The sequence below is a fragment of the Lycium barbarum genome, chromosome 8 (genome assembly GCF_019175385.1).
Source record: "Lycium barbarum isolate Lr01 chromosome 8, ASM1917538v2, whole genome shotgun sequence".
NCBI lineage: Eukaryota > Viridiplantae > Streptophyta > Magnoliopsida > Solanales > Solanaceae > Lycium > Lycium barbarum.
The window spans coordinates 116,833,233-116,839,819 of record NC_083344.1 but is presented as its reverse complement, the minus strand read 5'-3'; positions in this window follow the sequence as shown (position 1 = coordinate 116,839,819).

The following is a 6,587-nucleotide window of genomic DNA, read 5'->3' as shown; positions in this document are numbered from 1 at the left end:
GGCTGTGGAGCATAGTCAGCCGGTGGAGCCTCAGAATCTGTGGGCTGACCTGCAGCAGTTGCCTTAGCACCCATGATAGCTAAGGGTAGAACATCTGATCCCTTTGGCCCCTCCGGCACATCAGAAGACGAGGCAAATAGAATTGTACCTTGGCCCAACATATCATCTCTGCCCTTTGTGATGTCATAGATACTCCTGGCGATCACACTGTGGTCGATAAAGGGGAGGGGTTCTGGTTCCTCGTGCAGGCATAAGAACATGAGCAAACATGGATGAATCAGGGAAGTGGCTGTTTGTGTAGCTCTCTCCCGGAGATCTGTGGTTACCAGGCTTCCGATGTTGATCTTATACCTCGACATAAGGGCAGCCACAAGAACAGCTCTGTCCGGGGTTAAATAATTATCTGCCTGGGTAGGACGGATGCGGAACAAAACAATCTGCCACCAAAACTTTGCCTCAGGTGTGAGGGTGTTTTTCCAAATCCTCGTAGTGGCTGTCAACTTTGGCACTATTGCCCATTCGGGATCTGTCGACCGTGCAATCACTGAGGCCACCTATTTTCTGACTGAGATTGTATCTTTTTGTGCAATTTTCTAGACAAACTCTCCTTCTTCCGCCGCTGTAGGCGCAATATAATCCTCCCCGAATATTACTTTATTGATGGCCATCGGAGAAACATCAATCTTCTTTTTTAGCACTACTACCTCATTCATGGCTGGCACTTGAGTTGCACGTTGGCCTTTTTTCTGTGCTTTGAATACAGCAGCCCCATAAGAAGCGCAGAATTCCCGAACAAGAGCCGGGATGTAGGACCCCACAGCGTTTTTCAAAAACTCTAACTTGTGGAAGCGGAGAGTGTCACGGATGCCCGGATATCCATCGAGACCATCGAAGCTGACGTTCCGTTCCTCGAAAATACTTCTCTTCGGGCCCTGCCCCTCATGCTTTGCTAGCTCACACCCTTTGTTGTACAGTTCTTCAGACCCCTCCACAGAAAATCGGAGGTCCTGCTCATACACAGCCCTCATCCGGATGTCAATCTCTCTTCTTTCCCGCTCGCCCTCTTGTTCGCGCTCCTCCGCAGTAGGCTGTCTAATGGGTGGTTGAGGCCGGTGTGGTGCTATGACAGCCCCCTGGGTCTACTATAACTTGACGAACTAGAAGAACTCTCTTCATCAGACGAGGAGGAACTTTCGGATGGTGAGGCTGGCCTGCTAGGTGCAGCGGGCTTCTTTGTAGCCTTTATATCTTTGAGCTGATCTTCATCGCGCAACCGTGAGGTTACTTTGCTTGCACCGCGACCTTTTCCTCTGGGTGCAACCTTCTTTCCTTGTCTTGGGTTACCTATACCTGTTGAAGGCAAAGTTAGCTATTATACACAAGAAGCTTTTCAATTATACAACTTATTGGTTGAAGTTCATGACTTCAATTAGCTCATGCACCGTAACACGGTCGACGGACCGTAGATGGTGTTACGGGCCGTATCTTCAACCGTAACTCATTTTGTTCATTTATAACACAGAAAACGTAACACGTTCGACGGACTATCATACGTGTTACGGTCCATAACAGCTTACCGTAATGTGACCTAAATTTCCAGAAAGTTTTCTGGAAATCATAGGTGTTACAGTATGATGTTACGGACCGTAAAACATGTTACGGTCCGTAACACCTGACCGTAACCTGACCCAAATTTCCAGAAAGTTTTGGGGAAATCATAGATGTTACGGTATGATGTTACGATTTTACGGTCCGTAACACCTGACCGTAACCTGACCTAAATTTCCAGAAAGTTTTGGGGAAATTATAGATGTTACGGTATGATGTTATGGTCCGTCAACCGTGTTAAGGTCCGTGACACCTTACCGTAACATCACCCAAATTTCCATAAAGTTTTCATGGAAATCATAAGTGTTACGATGGGGTGTTACGGTCCGTAACACACGTTACGGCCCGGAACACTGAACGTCGGGCAACATTCCACAGATGCTCAGTGTAGCCAAATTTTCCCGTTTAAGCACGAGGCCAAGATTTTCAACTTTATGCTCCTTGGGGTATGGTGTAAAACATAGTTGATCCCCTCACATACCTTGGGTTACTCAGACTTCACCCGGTCTTATCCAAGTTTTCTTTGAAACCTTTTATCAAACAGTTGGCGGGCAAACTAATTTAGTAGTTTCACGAATGAAACTTTCAATCGGGATGCCCTCTGACTCAGTGGGAGACAATGTCCTTGTGCCCACGTGTCACGACCCAACCCCGTAGGCCGTGACTGGCGCCCGAGTTGGGCACCCTAACATACGTATCCGAATCAAATCACATACAAAAGGCATATACTGACACAATTTTCATACGCTGTCTCAAATTATATCAACTGTATCAGACACATTTTAGCACAACCATATACATATACATATATCAAAAAGCCGGCAAGGCTATCAAACGGCACAACGGCCCAAAACATATACAGAATGCACGCCTACAAGGCTGCCATAAACATATACAAAATGCACGCCGACGAGGCTGCCATAACGAATGGAATCATACAAACACATCTGAACAGAAGTAGGCACACATACCCACAAATACGTCTACAGACCTCTAAACAGACCAATCAAAACATATGGCGGGACAGGGCCCCGCCGTACCCCAAACAGTCAAATATACGGAGACATATACACCATAAAAGATATGTACCAACATATGGGCTCCGAATCAAAAGGAGCACTCTGTGATAGCAGAATATGTGGCCTACACTGGTGGATCACGAACCTCTGTACCTACGGGCATGAAATGCAGCCCCCCCGAAAAAAGGGGGTCAGTACGAAAGATGTACTGAGTATGTAAAGCATAGAGTACATAAATGCGAACCATAACTGACATAAAAAGGTACAGAGAGAAAATACTGAATCAGTACATCGAAGTCTGTGCTGAAAGCATATGTATATATATATCATGCAAGTAAAAATCATACATAAGGCGCAGGAACGTGGTCACCACTCCGACGCTGGTGCCACACACAGCATAACTCCAGAAGGTTTCAAATCTCCGTACATCTCCGAACATAACATATCACATCATCAAATCATATCATAAGCCATATCACAGCATAACTCCATAAACAGTACCCGGCCCTATGGCGAGGTCTCGGGAACCGTAACACAGCATACTGCCAAATATATCATAGTGCGCACGATCACAAAACCGGCCCGGGATCCGGCGAACGATATCATAGTAGCATGCACGAGCGGAGTAGTGAGGAAACCATATGCATATAAATACATAAATAAATTTCAAAACCGATGGACAATTACATTTTCCAACACCGGAAGGCTCAAAAATAAGATTCGGGTCAATCGGAATTAGTATAAGAAAGTTGCGCGCTTTTGAAGTGCAAAACCTTCTAAAAATATTTCATAAGCCATATTTGGAAATTCAAGTAACAAACATATTAGGTAGCTTTCAAATATCATTATGGAACAAACCAAATGGAGACTTTGGAATCATATGTACGTACCAAAATATTTATCAAAGACTTACGCCATATCAATCTTCTTTCGAACACATTCAGAAATATACCAACTAGAATTTTCGAACATCATATATACATATCAAACCACATGGAATACTCATGGAAATCAAAGACATCGGCCATCCTAGTGGCGCTAAGAATAGAATTTTCTTTAGAAGCATACGTATACATTATTTGTTCATTCCATAAAGGTCATGCCAAAAGAAGGAAAGGTAGGCTCTACATACCTGTCGTAGATCAACCGTAACCAAGCTTACTCCGTCGCTCCTTTGGCCTATTTAATATGAGAGTAACACTATTGTTAATGAACTACGATTTTCCAAACTTATAAATCTACAACCAATCACTTATGGGAATCACTTCTTAGTTTATACTTCTTGAGTAGTATTTTAATTAGTTAAGAACTTAATGGAAATTGGGCAGCATTTCCTCTATATAACTCGCCTAACCCAAACTTCCAATTAATTTCCGCTTATCACAACAATACCAACAACAACGATAACAACAATTACAACTACAACCAATCCCCTTGATCTTCCAGCCCACCAAATAGCTCATAACAGTCACCAAATAGCCCACACGATGACAATAACAACTTATCCGATTTCCCGCAATTAATTTCATAGTTCTCGTCTCACAATTTAACTATGACCCAAATGAATTTAAATATACTTAGAAGAGGATAATTCTTACCTTATATATCAAGAAATGATCTTCTTCCACTTTACTTCCCTTCGAAGAATAGCCCGAATTCAACAACGCAATAAAACGGAACAACGAAACCGAAGCGGTGCACAAATCCGTATGTTGTTCTTGAAGAAGAAAAAAAAATGATTTGCTTGCTTCTTTAATATTGTAGCTAACGTTGCTGTGGTTTGAGAATATTTTCTCCTCCATTTGAGTATGGGCAAGGACGTTCCAGCTATGGAGAAGGTACTTGGCAAATGATCCATAATTGTTTAATATGAAGAAGATAAATACCATACAAATTAGTGGAAAGAGAAAATTTTCATCTACTTAGTGGATTTGATAACGTGTAAAGCGATTCACTTTATATGTACCTTAGTCATTAGTTGACCCCTTTTTATGTGTGTACACGTTAGTTTCCAAAAACACCTGTCCGTAGCCCAAACTAATACCACAAATAAATTCCTTATTTAACCTTTCACCGCATAATTAATTTCTTGATCTAAATTCTTTTAAGTAATAATTATTTTGAACACACTTCATAAACTCATTATCATAATCATGTGATATATGGTAGTCATAACCTCTTTTGGCATACCCGAAATATTATTTCGAAACACCGTCATCACACTTTTAAGTCCTAAATCATTTCAGGACCTCATCCTTTTATACACCAATCTCACCTTTTTTTTAATATGACCAAATTTCCGGACTCGGGTAAATTTACTCATGTTGGACCATTAAATGTTCTAGGCAAAAAGAAATACGAGGTATTATAGCTTGGACCGTATTTTACTCCAATAAATGTTGAAACTCGACAAAATTTATTTTCTTCGATTGGTTTAACTTCAAATCCTTACGATAAATGTGTTCCATCACTTTAACCACCTATAAGCTTGGGGGATAACCTCGTGTCCATTACTAATGTCATTTAACTAGCACACTTTCAAACGTATGAAAATACGGGATCTAACACCACGAGTCTCTCAAACAGCAATCATACCAAACCCAACCCCCCACCATTGTTAAATCCCGCGCAATTATTCAATGGGGATTCAAAATCATTCAAAATCATAACTACATGGCATGGTATACGAATTTAATCATGGAAGATCATACTAATCCTATCGATAGATGAAAGACTAGAGAGAGTCAACACATTGTCATACCTGATCGTGGACGATGCTTGGATGAAAACTTGAGACTAAACCAAAACAGCGATAGACTTTGACGAGAAAAACAACAACTATGGTAAGGTAATGGTCGATAGATAGTGAGGGGAAGATAAAGAGAGGATGAGGGAGGTTATGAGGGAGGGGGGATTTAAGAAGAGGGAAAGTGTCGTTTGAATTTGAAGTGTAATCGTCGGGTGATGTATTTAAACATGCCCGACCGTTACGCTTCGAGTTACGAATCGTAACACAAGGTACGAGACGTAACTCATGCTACGACAACCAAACGACCCCGTTTTCATTTTTCATTAATGACATGGCAATACAGCCGACGGACCGTAACTCGTGTTACGATCCGTATTACCTGGCGTAACGGGTGCAATTTTTTCAGTGGTTTCCCAGATTTCTGTCAAGGTTACGCTCATGTGTTATGGTCCGTAACGCGATTCGTCGGTCCGTAACTCAGACCGTAACACTTTTCCCTCATCCTTCAGTGATTGCTGCATTTTTTCATCTTGTTACGCTCCATTATACAAACTGTAACATGAGTTACGGGCCGTAACATGGAGCGTCCTTTCATTGCAAACTTTAGCACTTACTTTCTTTTGGCCTCTTCAGTCCTTAGAATCCTACCACATTAGCAAACATCAAAAACATAAAAGAAAACAAAGGAAATATGATATTTAAAGTACTTATAAAGCAGTAAATGTGGGTTGCCTCCCACACAACGCTTGGTTTAACGTCACGACTCGACGTGATACCTCAATTTCTAGTTCAGGAACTGTATGTCGAACGATACCGATCAACCACTTTACCATCATCAATGCACCAATGGTAGTGCTTCACTCTTTGTGCATTCACTTTAAAAGTCCGAGTGCCATCCTCGGTTTTCACCTCAATGACACTTCCATTTGGGGAAATACTTACAATTTCAAAGGGACCGGACCATCAAGACTTTAGCTTGCCCGGAAAGAACTTTAGGCGCGAATTGTACAACAAGACCAAGTCCTTCGGCTAAAAATCCCTTTTGAGGATCTTCGAGTCATGATAGTATTTTATCTTTTCCTTGTACAGTGTTGCACTTTCATAGGCATTATACCTAAATTCATCCATCTCGTTGATTTGAAACAACCTCAGCTTTGTTGCTTCATGCCAATCCATGTTCAGCTTTTTCAATGCCTAAAGGGCCTTATGCT